This window comes from Giraffa tippelskirchi, chromosome 13 (genome assembly GCF_054371585.1).
Source record: "Giraffa tippelskirchi isolate mGirTip1 chromosome 13, T2T-mGirTip1v1.2.pri, whole genome shotgun sequence".
Classification (NCBI taxonomy): Eukaryota; Metazoa; Chordata; class Mammalia; order Artiodactyla; family Giraffidae; genus Giraffa; species Giraffa tippelskirchi.
In genome coordinates this window covers 25001683-25013830 of record NC_137287.1, presented here as the reverse complement: position 1 = coordinate 25013830, position 12148 = coordinate 25001683, and the positions used below count along the sequence as shown (strand labels likewise).

The following is a 12148-nucleotide window of genomic DNA, read 5'->3' as shown; positions in this document are numbered from 1 at the left end:
TCATACAGCACTTAATTAAGTCTACTGTCAATAGGACTCCAACCAACAGTATTGTCCTTGGCAGTTCCCATGGTCCTGGACTCAGCCAGATGAACAAGTCCCATAAACCATATGGGTCATCCTTAGAAATCCAGGTGACTTTCTTCTTAAATGGTTGTGTTGACTTTTCCTCTTGGCCTAGGGCATTGGTCCAGATACAGCAGGAGGTTCAAGAGGTTGCACAGATGCCACTGTGACCTGCAGAAAAGAAACTACGGCAATCACATCATCCATTATGACCCTGACCAGTGAGATGAGGCTGACCTGAATGTCTTCTAGGGATGAGGTGGTATCACCGATCACTTTGGCTAAAATCAGGGATTGGTTCCATACCATCTATCCCAACTGGGTGACTTCCTTTTTGTGGATAACTGAAAAATAATGAGTATGAAAAACAACAGATCATAGCCTCATTTTGGAGGGATCCCTGCAGCTATGCCAGATATTGTGGCATTTTCTCAAATACTTGAAGATCTCTTTTGACTACCCCGATGATGCAAGTCATGGTGTTTTCAGGAGGGAGACAAGTCAATGCCTGACTTGTACAAAAGTACAGTCCCGGGTTGCTAACGGTGCTCCTGAAAAGAGGGTTGTTTACAATTGTTGGGGCCTGTAAGTGGGATGTATATCAGTCAGAGAGTACAAGGTGATGAACTGGTAGGTCTAAAGGTGCCAGTTCGGTTTGAGTAATTAAGGAACTGCCTAAGGCAACCTGTCTTGTGCATCGATGCCGCCAATTGGGGCATTTGCCCAAATGATTGCGCAATGGCTATGGGAATGGAGGTGGACAAGAGGTGGACAGGTGCTTTGCATGGGAGGTACAAGAGCTGGGGCCAACTCCTGCTGTTCCCCGAAGACTTTTCTGTCAGGTTAAGGAGTGTGCAAAGTCACTTCAGTAGTGTCTGACTCTGCGATCCCATGGACTATAGCCCTCAGTCTCCTCTGTCCATGGGATTCTCCAGAACACTGGAGTGGATTGCCATTTCCTCCTCCAGGGGATCTTCCGGACCCAGGGATCGAACCTACTTGTGTCTCTTATGTCTCCTGTATTGGCAGGCTGGTTTCTTTACAATGAGTGCCACTTGGGAAGCTCAAGGTTAAGGAGACCCATGATCAAATTACCGTTAGAGCCACCTAGTGGGGAATGGCGGGCCAGTTGACAGATTTCAGACATTTGCAGCCGTTTGAGATTAGGGAGTTTTCCTTCCTAAGGAAAGCTCTAGAGGTGGCTCTGAAAGACAAAAGATTGCTAACGTCCTTTCCTTCTCCCACCTTCTGGGGTCCAAGGCGCCTCCTCCACGGTGCCTGTGCCCACGCTGTTCCTCCACCTCCCTGAATCACTGTGCACCTCCTAGTTGATACAACCTCACTTTTCCAATCAGCCCCTGCCCGCACCCAGGCCTCCACCCGAGAGGCCAGTGCAAGGACAACGATGCTTTCATAAAGCTTATAGAGAATGATCATGACCCTGCTTTAGAGGGCTACTAGCAGGGTACTCAAAGAAGTGTTCATTATTTTTATGATCTAGGGCCATATTAATCCAACAGGTGAGCCCAGGCGTCTGAGGCAGAGTTAAGTTTGAATCTCCTAGTCCCCTTCAGTCAGGTTCTACCTTGCAATGATTAATTTCATATGTCAGCTTGACTGAGCCGCTGGGGGACCCAGACAAATATTATTCTGGGTGTGTCTGAGCTGGTGTGTCTGGATTAGACCGCCTGTCTGTCTTCCCTGTGGGACATCAGTCTTCTGTCTTTGGACTTGAACCCAGATTGGAGCTCATATCATTATCCCTCCTGGTTCTCAGGCCTTTGGACTCAGGCAAGAACTATACCATCACCGGCGGCTCTCTTGCATCACCAGCCTCATGACTGCAGATCTCGGACTTCAGCCTTCATCATAACGTGAGCCGATTCCTTATCTCAATCTCTCATATATATCATATGTCTCTATCTATGTCTGTATGGACTTATCTCCTGCTGTTTCCGTTTCTCTGGAAAAGCCCCACTAATATATTCCAGGAGAAGATGGTTGCAATGAGCCCAGAAATGGTTAAGATGAAATTCTGATTTTTTCAAAAAAACAAATCACTCCCTAACCCTTTCATTTTGAGCATTATTCAAGAAGCAGCCGTGAGCAAATGATCCCTTTCCAGGGACATCTGTATTCAGTGGCCAGACAGCCTAAGTAAGGTGCTGGGACCAGGAGGAGGGGAGAGAGGGAGAGTCAGAAACCTCTCTGAGTTGGTTTGTTAGAACTTCATACCACCAGGTGCTTATGGATGGTAGGGAGGCTTATGGGCTGAATTGCATCTCCCCAAAATTCATATGTCGAAGCCATACTACCTCACTCACAATGTGACAGCATTTGGAGATAAGGCCTTTAAAGAGGTAATTATGGTAAAATGCAGTCACAAGGGTGAGCCCTAATTCAATTTATATATAATATATATTTATAAGTGTGTGTTAAGTTGCTTCAGTCTTGTCCAACTCTTTGCAACCCCATGGACTGTAGCCCACCAGGTTCCTCCGTCCAAGGGATTCTCCAGGCAAGAATACTGGAGTGGGATGTATGTCTACATATAGACTACCCTTGTGCCACAACAGCTACAGAATTTTGGCAGGAGCAGCAACTCTTTACTGTGTCACCCCACCCCCTGGAGTAAACCAGGATGAAAGCTGCAGCAGGATAGGACTTGTACATCTTCTGTATTGCTACCAACTAGGAGGTTGCTCTCCAGAGGGTCCTGCCAGGGTCCTTTATTGGCTTCTGAGCATCTGCTGTGGCTTGAGATTCACAGTCAAGTCACTCAACACAAAGCCTCCAAGGCCCATAAAGAAGCAAAATCCAGGAAGGTGAGAATTCTCAGGGAACATCCAAGTGACTTTCTGTTTTCTCTCTCTGCATCCCGCAGAGAAAAGGGCTCTACTGTTTGGGTAAACTTCAGGAGATCGTGGAGGACAGAGGAACCCGGTGGGCTACAGTCCATGGGGTTGCAAAGAGTCAGACACAACAGAGCAACTGAACGACAACAACTTTTTCACAAACCCCAGAGTCCTCTGACTCCCAATGTAGCATCACTCAACAGAGGTATCAAATTGAGACTGGTTAAAACAGGACTTAAGACTTGGGAGGTGGACAGAGAAGATGGATGCCTCCAGAAAGAACAGAATGTGTTGGGAGCTTCCAGTATCTCTAGATTCAAGCTATCTCATATGAGTGAATAAATGAATAAACATGTATGATGTGTCCAAGGTCACACAGCCAGTTAGCCAGGGCTGGGACTCAATCCCAGGGCGCTGACTGAGGCTGCTGGAAACTCCTGCAGAACAGTATTGTCACCTGGAATTTTGTCTTTCCCTTAGCATGTGTCTGCCAGGGCGTTGCTCACACTAGAAAGAAAGGTGTTGTTGTCTGTCTCTCCCACGTGACTCCAAGCGCATTGTTTCTTTACTTAATGATTTATGTTCAATCAATGCCCATTAGGATGCAAACTTTATAAGAGCTGGGCTTTTTTCTTTTCTTTTTAATTGATATGAAATCCACATAGCAAAGTTAACTCTTATAAAGTGTATACAATTCCGTAGCATTAAATACATTCACAGTGTTGTGGAACCGTCACCCCTCTCTAGTTTCAAAACATTGTAATCATCTTAAAGGAGACTCTGTACCCATCAAGCAGTCCCTCCCCTATCAATTCCTCTAGCCAGCCCCTGGCAACCACTCATCTATTAATACTTTCTCTCTTTAAGGGTTTGCCTGTTCTGAACATTTCAAATAAATGAAGTCATACAATATGTGTCTGACCTCTTTCACTTAGCATGATGTTTTTGAGATCTATCCAAGATATAGCATGCAGCAGTATTTCATTTCTTTTTATGGCTGAATAATATTCCATTGTATGGATAGATTGCATTTTGTTTATTCATTCATTTGTTAACAGCTTTCCGGGACTGCGAACACGTAGGGTTTTTTCGGGTTTTTTTTTTGGTCCACTGCTTTCCCCTAATGCGAGAACTGAGGAATTAAGGAGGGGCCAGGTGTTATTCATTTTATTCTCTCCAGTTGACAATGGGCATTACTGGAAGGTTTGTAGATCTGAGCTCAAAAGAATAAATAATCAGAGAGGCAGTAACAGTGGAAGCCACTGTGAGGGAGGAAGGGAGGGGCCCAACTGGAGAAAGCTTTCTGTTTTCTCCCTTCTGAACGTGAAAAAGTGAATCATGATGGCCACAGAGAGACATCTTAATATGCCCAGTTCTGAGGAAGGAGATTATTTATCGTCACACAGCAAAGGCAAAATGATGCATTATGATGTTGGCAGCTTCACAGTAAATCAAAGTAGGCGTAGAAGGCAGATTCTACCTACCAGGGGAACTCTAGGGAGAAAGTCATCGAAATCCAATGGTTTCGCCACAAAGGACTGAAATTATCCGGAGGCTATTGCAAAAAAAAAGGGGGGGGGCGAGGGGAATAATTTCCCTTTAATTGTTGATGCGATTTAGAAGAAATTAAATTGCAATTATGTTCGTTTACTTAGGAGGAGACCGAGTGTGAACACCCAGTGGGGACTCCATCAGCCTTTTGAAAATAAGATGGCTTTTTGTTCCGGAGTGTTCCCAGGGTTCCCCCCCAACCTCAACCCCCTCAACTGGTTCCTCAGCGAGTTTGGCTACTTCAGCGCGCCCTCTCGTGGCCATGTGTGGAAGGTTCAGCATTGCCCTGTCTCCAGCGCAGAGTGCAAAACAAGGGGGCAGTTTCAGCCGCACTTAAATTGTCACATTTAAACTAGACCCGCAAATTGTTACACTTAAACTGGAAAGTCTGTCTCAGCATGTGCCACTTTGTGGGGGGGAGCAGAAAAGATTGTCTAGATCAACAGACTTTCAAGAATTGTAATTATAAGGTTAATTATGATTATAATTTCAAATACTTTCAAAGTAAAAGATCAGTTTCCCCGGACAGTTTTCTCACATCCCAAATGGTATCACTTGTGTATTTCAGAGATCTCTATAATTTTCTTCTGCGTAAACACGCATGTCTACCTTTTCCCCCATAAATGGGATCATATTATACACACTGTTTGGCACTTCGCTTCTCTTCAAGCTCTTCTCTTAACAGTATATGTTGGAGAGAGTCCCAACGTATACTGTGAGCACATACAGATCCGCTTTTTTTATCATCTTGCATTTCATGGAAGTACCGTAATTTTTTAACCAGTCCTCTGTTGATGAACATATAGCTTGTTGCAGCTATTTCTTTTTTAACTGGTGGAAAATTGCTTTACAATTTTCTGTTGGTTTCTGCTGTATGATAACTCAAATCAGTCATAATTATATATAATCCTTCCCTCCTGAGCCTCTCTCTTCTCCCCCCATCCACCCTTTAGGTCATCACAGAGCACCAGGCTGGGCTCCCTATGTTATGTAGCAACTTCCCACTATCTATCTTATACATGATAGTGTGTATATGTCAATACTACTTTCTCAATTTGTCCCACTGTCACCTTCCCCTACTCCAGTACTCTTGCCTGGAAAATCCTGCGGATGGAGGAGCCTGGTGGGCTGCAGTCCATGGGGTCGCTAAGAGTTGGACACGACTGAGCGACTTCACTTTCACTTTTCACTTTCTTGCACTGGAGAAGGAAATGGCAACCCACTCCAGTGTTCTTGCCTGGAGAATCCCAGGGACAAGGGAGCCTGGTGGGCTGCTGTCTATGGGGTCCTACAGAGTCGGACACGACTGAAGCAACTTTAGCAGCATCTTCCCCTACTCTGTCCACAAGTCCATTCTCTACTAAGTTCATCAGAAACATTTTTCTAGATTCCATATATTAATATATGTGTTAATATATGATACTTGTTTTTCTCTTTCTGACTTACTTCACTCTGAATAAGAGGTTCTAGATTCACACACCTCACTACAACTGACTCAGATTCATTCCTTTTCATGGCTGAGTAATATTCCATTGCATTAATGTACCACAACTTCTTTATCTGTAGATAGACATCGAGGTTGCTTCCATGTCCTGGCTTCTGTAAATATTGCAGCTACTTCTTTTTAATTACAACAGACCAGCACTGAATATTTTTGTGTATCTGTGCACATATTCCTGGAAGTGAGCACATTTCTGCTGAAATGATAAAGCTGAAATGGCCACCAAGGACAGTGTTGGTCCCTCTCTGCTGCCTCTCTCCAGACTTCCTTTCACAAGCATTCACTGATGACCTCCTGATTGCTGGACTGGGAGCTGAGGATACAAACATAGGATCCATAAGCCATGCTCCTCACCCTAAGGTGCCCACAGTATTTGTGCAGTTGGACCAGTCAGCAAACAAACACCTGTAATATAATATGGCCTATGGTCTCCAGGCTATGTAAGAGGTAGAATGGAATGTACTGTGGGACACACAAAAAAAGCTGTGCTGAAGCCTGGGGGAAGTCAGGAAAGCATCCCAGAGAAGATGGTAAGACTTAGGTGTCATAATAAGTTTCTATGATGGGGCATGAAGAGGCCTGAGGGATGGAGGGGAAGAGAGAAAGAGGAAAAAATTTCTTTGCGCATGAGCGCATGAGCAGAGGTGAGCTGCCCCTGGAGTTCTACATCAGTGTGACAGGATGATGGAGGAACTAGTTAGGAAAGGGGAGGGGCCAGGTAATCAGGGGCTTTGTCAATCACTCCAGGGAGCCTGGGTCTCATGGGGTAGGACAAAGTTTCTCAAAGTGGACTTTGGAGACCACCGGTTTCAGAATTCTCTATGAGAGAAGGATGTCTTTATTTAAAAATGGAGATTCCCAGGACCCGCCTGGATCTGTTGACTCATGCTCTGTGGAGACAAATCTTTGCAATCTGTTTTTTTTTAAATCAACTTTCTGGCCCATTTTTAGACTTACTAAAGTCCAAGAACCTTGCTGTTGGCAGTTGTAAATACACAATTGTTCATTAGCAGGTGTCAATGTTTATTTAAATCACTACCAGTCAGAAAGTCAAAAAAGTTGATTTAAAGAGTATTCGAGGGACAAAGTCTATGTATCATTCAGGGGACATATCATTGCAGGAAATAAGATTGCTAAGGTAGTTACAAGACTAGCTAGTTTTCTAAAAGACAAAAACCTAAAATCATGTTTGGGGTTGACCCTGTTTCTGAGCTATAAAGTTATACCTGGTCATACATCATACTCTTACAGGAGAATACAAGAATTGCATTTGATTAGTTGTGCATTGTTCATCAAAATCCTGTGACAAAAAAAGCTATATTTTTCAAAGTGTCAGATGAGGGACAAGCTATTTAATTAGTAAATGCTCTAACTCAAGGATCATCACATCTTTTCTGTAAAGGGTCTGCTGCTGCTAAGTCACTTCAGTCGTGTCCAACTCTGTGCGACCCCATAGACGGCAGCCCACCAGGCTCCGCCGTCCCTGGGATTCTCCAGGCAAGAACACTGGAGTGGGTTGTCATTTCCTTCTCCAATGCATGAAAGTGAAAAGTGAAAGTGAAGTCACTCAGTCGTGTCCGACTCTTTGCAACCCCATGGACTGCAGCCTACCAGGCTCCTCCATCCATGGGAGTTTCCAGGCAAGAGTACTGGAGTGGGGTGCCATTGCCTTCTCCATGTAAAGGGTCAGATGGTGAGTAATTTAAGCTTTCTGAGTCAAACATCTGTTTGATTACCCAACTCTGTCCTTTGTAGGAATGCAGTCATAGGTAATATGTGAATGGACATGCCTGTGTCCCAGTAAAACTTTATTTACAAAAACAGGTAGCAGGCCATATTTGGCCTGTTAACCTCTGCTAGTACCTCAACTCTAGGAACTCTGCCCACAACCACTTCGTGAACTGCCTCAAGTGCATACTTCTGAAGCTGTTATGAAAATTTCAGGTGAGAGCGCCAGTTTTAAGAGTAAGCACCAAGCACTCTTTGCTATTCAAGAAACTTCTTTCCTCATCAGAAGATGTCAAACTACGTAGAATAGTTCTTTGTAGCAGATGATTGCAAATTACGTGGGAATAAATTCTGGACTGATTAGGCTTGCATTTTACAATCAGAACTACAGGCATGGCAGAAACCCCAGGTCAACTGGAGTTTTGGGCATTTGCATTTAAGGAAGTCCTTGCTGATGACAGTTGTATCAACCAGAACCCTGAATAATTCGTCAAGATTGGAGATCCTCCTCTGGCCTGAATTCTAGGGACCTAGGATGCAAGTTAGAACTGGACATGGAACAACAGACTGGTTCCAAACAGGCAAAGGAGTACGTCAAGGCTGTATATTGTCACTCTGCTTATTTAACTTATATGCAGAATACACCATGAGAAACGCTGGGCTGGAAGAAACACAAGCTGGAATCAAGATTGCCAGGAGAAACATCAATAACCTCAAATATGCAGATGACACCACCCTTATGGCAGAAAGTGAAGCAGAACTAAAAAGCCTCTTGATGAAAGTGAGAGAGGAGAGTGAAAATAGTGGCTTAAAGCTCAACATTCAGAAAACTAAGATCATGGCATCTGGTCCCATCACTTCATGGGAAATGGATGGGGAAACAGTGGAAACAGTGTCAGACTTTATTTTTAGGGGCTCCAAAATCACTGCAGATGGTGATTGCAGACATGAAATTAAAAGATGCTTCCTCCTTGGAAGGAAAGTTATGACCAACCTAGATAGCATCTTAAAAAGCAGAGACATTACTTTGCCAACAAAGGTCCGTCTAGTCAAGGCTATGGTTTTTCCAGTAGTCATGTATGGATGTGAGAGTTGGACTGTGAAGAAAGCTGAGCACCGAAGAATTGATGCTTTTGAACTGTGGTGTTGGAGAAGACTCTTGAGAGTCCCTTGGACTGCAAGAAAATCCAACCAGTCCATCCTAAAGGAGATCAGTCCTGGGTGTTCATTGGAGGGACTGATGTTGAAGCTGAAACTCCAATACTTTGGCCACCTCATGCAAAGAGTTGACTTATTGGAAAAGACCTTGATGCTGGGAAGGATTGGGGGCAGGAGGAGAAGGGGATGACAGAGGATGAGATGGCTGGATGGCATCACCGACTCGATGGACATGAGTTTGGGTAAACTCTGGGAGTTAGTGATGGATAGGGAGGCCTGGCATGCTGCAGTCCATGGGGTCGCAAAGAGTCGGACACGACTGAGCGACTGAACTGAACTGAACTGAGGATGCAAGTGAATGACTATATCCCAAACACAGACATTGGTGAACAGCCTAGTGCTTCAGCAGACTTATCAGAGTTTGTCACATGGCTGAGGGGACTCAGCCTTCCAGCGAGGCTCACTCACGTGTCTGTGGACTGGAGGCCTTGGTTTCTCACCACAGTGACATTTCCACGGGGCTCTTTCAGTGCCCTCACAATGTGAGGGCTACATTTCCTCCAGTGAGATTCATGACAGGAAGGAGGAGGGCATCTAGACTTGGAAGTCACATGCTGCCATTTCACCATCATCCTTTGGGTTCCACAAACCTCTCTCTACTCAGCGTGACACCAGGAGATGACACTCACTGGAGTCCTCTTGGAGGCTGGCCACCAGAGTCACATTCTGGGCGAGAAGCTGAGTCTCGAGGGCTGAGTCTCTAGGTGTGGCAGGAATCATGGGTGGAAAAGCAGCTTGGGGCTAGGGTTCTGAGGCCCATCATAGCCAAGTCTAAGAGTTTTAACTAGGAACCAACAACTGTAACTATTACAGGGTTGTGACATGATCACTTTGCATTTAGGATGCTAGTGCTGCTGGGAATACCTTCAGAAGATGGAGAGGACCTTCAGAGGCTACAGATCCATTTGGGAGCTATTGTAATAATGTAAATGGAGAGAGAGTAAGATGGTTAGGGGACAGGTAGGCTGCTCTAAAAAAAAAACCTTTGAATAAGATGGTTTGTTTCTCTCACACCTTGCAGTCCATGTTGGAGGTCTAGGGCTGGAATTGTGGGTTGGGGACCCAGGCTTCTTCCATCCTTTTGTTTTATATCCTCAAAACATGCTTCCACCTTATGATCCAAGATCCTGCCAGCATGTCTACCTTCCAGTCAGAGTGAAGAGGGAAAAGTGACAGTGGAGGACAAGCTCTTCACCTACAGGAGCACAACCCAGAAACTGCTTGCCTCACTTCTGCTCCACACTTCGTAGGTCGGAACTGAGTCACATGACCACACCAGCAGCAAAGGAGGCTGGGAAATGTAGTCTTTATCTTGATCGGCCATGTGTTCCGGGAGGAAGAAGGTGAGATTAGTCATGCGGGACAACTAGCCCCCTCTATTCAGGACGACTATGGCGAGGGAGATGAGCCACCAGAATCAAGTGCTCTTTCCGAGGGAGATATAACGGGATTCAGTGATTGAATGAATGAGGAGGGTGAGGGAAAGGGAAGCACCTCAGATGACAATGACCTTGCCTGGAGGTCTGGAACATGCACCCCCCACCCCCACCCCCCTCAGCCACTGATACTGCCTCTCCTTCCTTGGAAAATGGGAGCCCTCTGATGATTCTTCTCTTCCCCCAGCTCACTTGGGCTGCTCTCCACCCCCAAATGTACTGCCAGCTGCTGTTTACTTAGGAAATGAAAACTAATTTTAGTGTTAGCTTTAGCACAACCTAATCTCGAAGAGAATCAGCTGCTGCCATTGAATAAGTATAAGAGACTTCAGAGTCAAATAGAAATGACTTCTGACTTACAAGCTGTTTGCAGTCATCTACATCATAGCACAACCCTACTATGGAGACAAAAATAACCACTTCCCCACTGAATTCTGAAAATACCATCTTCATTAGATTTGTTTTTTTTCCTCCACCTGGGATGCTCTTCCTTTAAAGTCTCTGTTCAAATGCCACCTTATCAGTGACAGGTGGTGACCACGCTGTAAATGAGCACCCACTCACTCCATCATGCTCAGAATTACCACCCCCTTTACCACTCTAGAGTTCATTAGAACACCTAGCACCATCTGACAAATGGTGTATTTATTTGTCAAGTAGTTTATTGTATCTCTTTGCCCCTTTAATAGATTACAGGCTCCATGAGGGTAACAGCATATGCCTGCTGGTCACTGCTGTGTCTCCAGTGCCCAGATCAGTGAAAAATCTTGACATTTATTTGAATATGAAAAATCTTGACATTTATTTGCATGATGGCCATTGCCAGCAAAAATGGAAGGCATGAGAAATGGACTCTTGCAAATTCCTGGTGGCAATGTTATCCAAAACCAATTTTCTAGAAAACAATTTGGCTTGATTCTCTGTGTTTATCTTAAGGATACCCTCAGCTGTAGAGACAAATATTTATAACAGAGATTGGAAAATCCTTTCTGTAAAGAGGCAGATCATAAATACTCAATGCTTTGTGGGACATAGAATCTCTCTTGGAACTAGGAAACTCTGCAAGTGTAGACAATGAATGGGTATGGCTGTGTGCAAATAAAACTTTATTTACAAACATAGACGAAGGGCTGGATTTGACTCATAAGGCCATAATTTGTTGATATAGATTTAGAAGAAAATGTCATTTATAATGACATATATTGAGGATATTCTGAATATTCAACAATTGGGAATTACTTAAGTTATACTACATTCATAAGATGGAAATGATGTAGCTATTAAACATGGTGTTTTCAAAGAAATTGTAATGAACTGAGGATATGTTTAGAGATAATCATGTAGATGAGAATCGGATTAGCCTTTAATTAAAAGCACAACCTCTGGAGTCAAAGAAATCTAAGCTTGACTCCAAATTGGACACTTATGTCCAATTTGCCCTGGGCAAATCACTTAATTTCTGGTAAATCTTAGTTTTTTCATTTGAAAAATGGAGACAAGTTATTACATATCCTGGAAGATTGTTGAGAGCTTATTAGTTTACTATTGATTGTTACTTAGTTGGCTGTTAACTTGTCGACTGTTGACTGAGTTTACTGTTAATATTGTTCAGTGCATAAGTGCTTAGCAGGTAATTGTTTGCAAGTGGGTAAGTTCAAAATGGATTTATTTTTATAACTTCATGGTTTGCGAAGCTGGGAGGAAACATCTGAGGGGCTAGCCTCTCAAAGGAGGTGCTCAGTAAACATTTCCCAGCCTCAGTTTCCACAAGGCTAGTGATGGACTGTGATTGG

At 44.1% G+C, this 12148-nt stretch overlaps 1 long non-coding RNA gene across 1 annotated transcript in view; it reads left to right on the top strand.

Annotated features, from left to right (window-relative positions):
* Positions 1-340: 340 nt before the first annotated feature.
* Positions 341-12148, top strand: part of LOC145532073 (uncharacterized) — a 64633-nt gene continuing 52825 nt past the window's right edge. Inside the window, exons 1-2 of the long non-coding RNA XR_014072965.1 lie at positions 341-696; positions 1844-1940. This is a non-coding gene — a long non-coding RNA (uncharacterized LOC145532073). The remainder of the gene's footprint in view (positions 697-1843; positions 1941-12148) is intronic.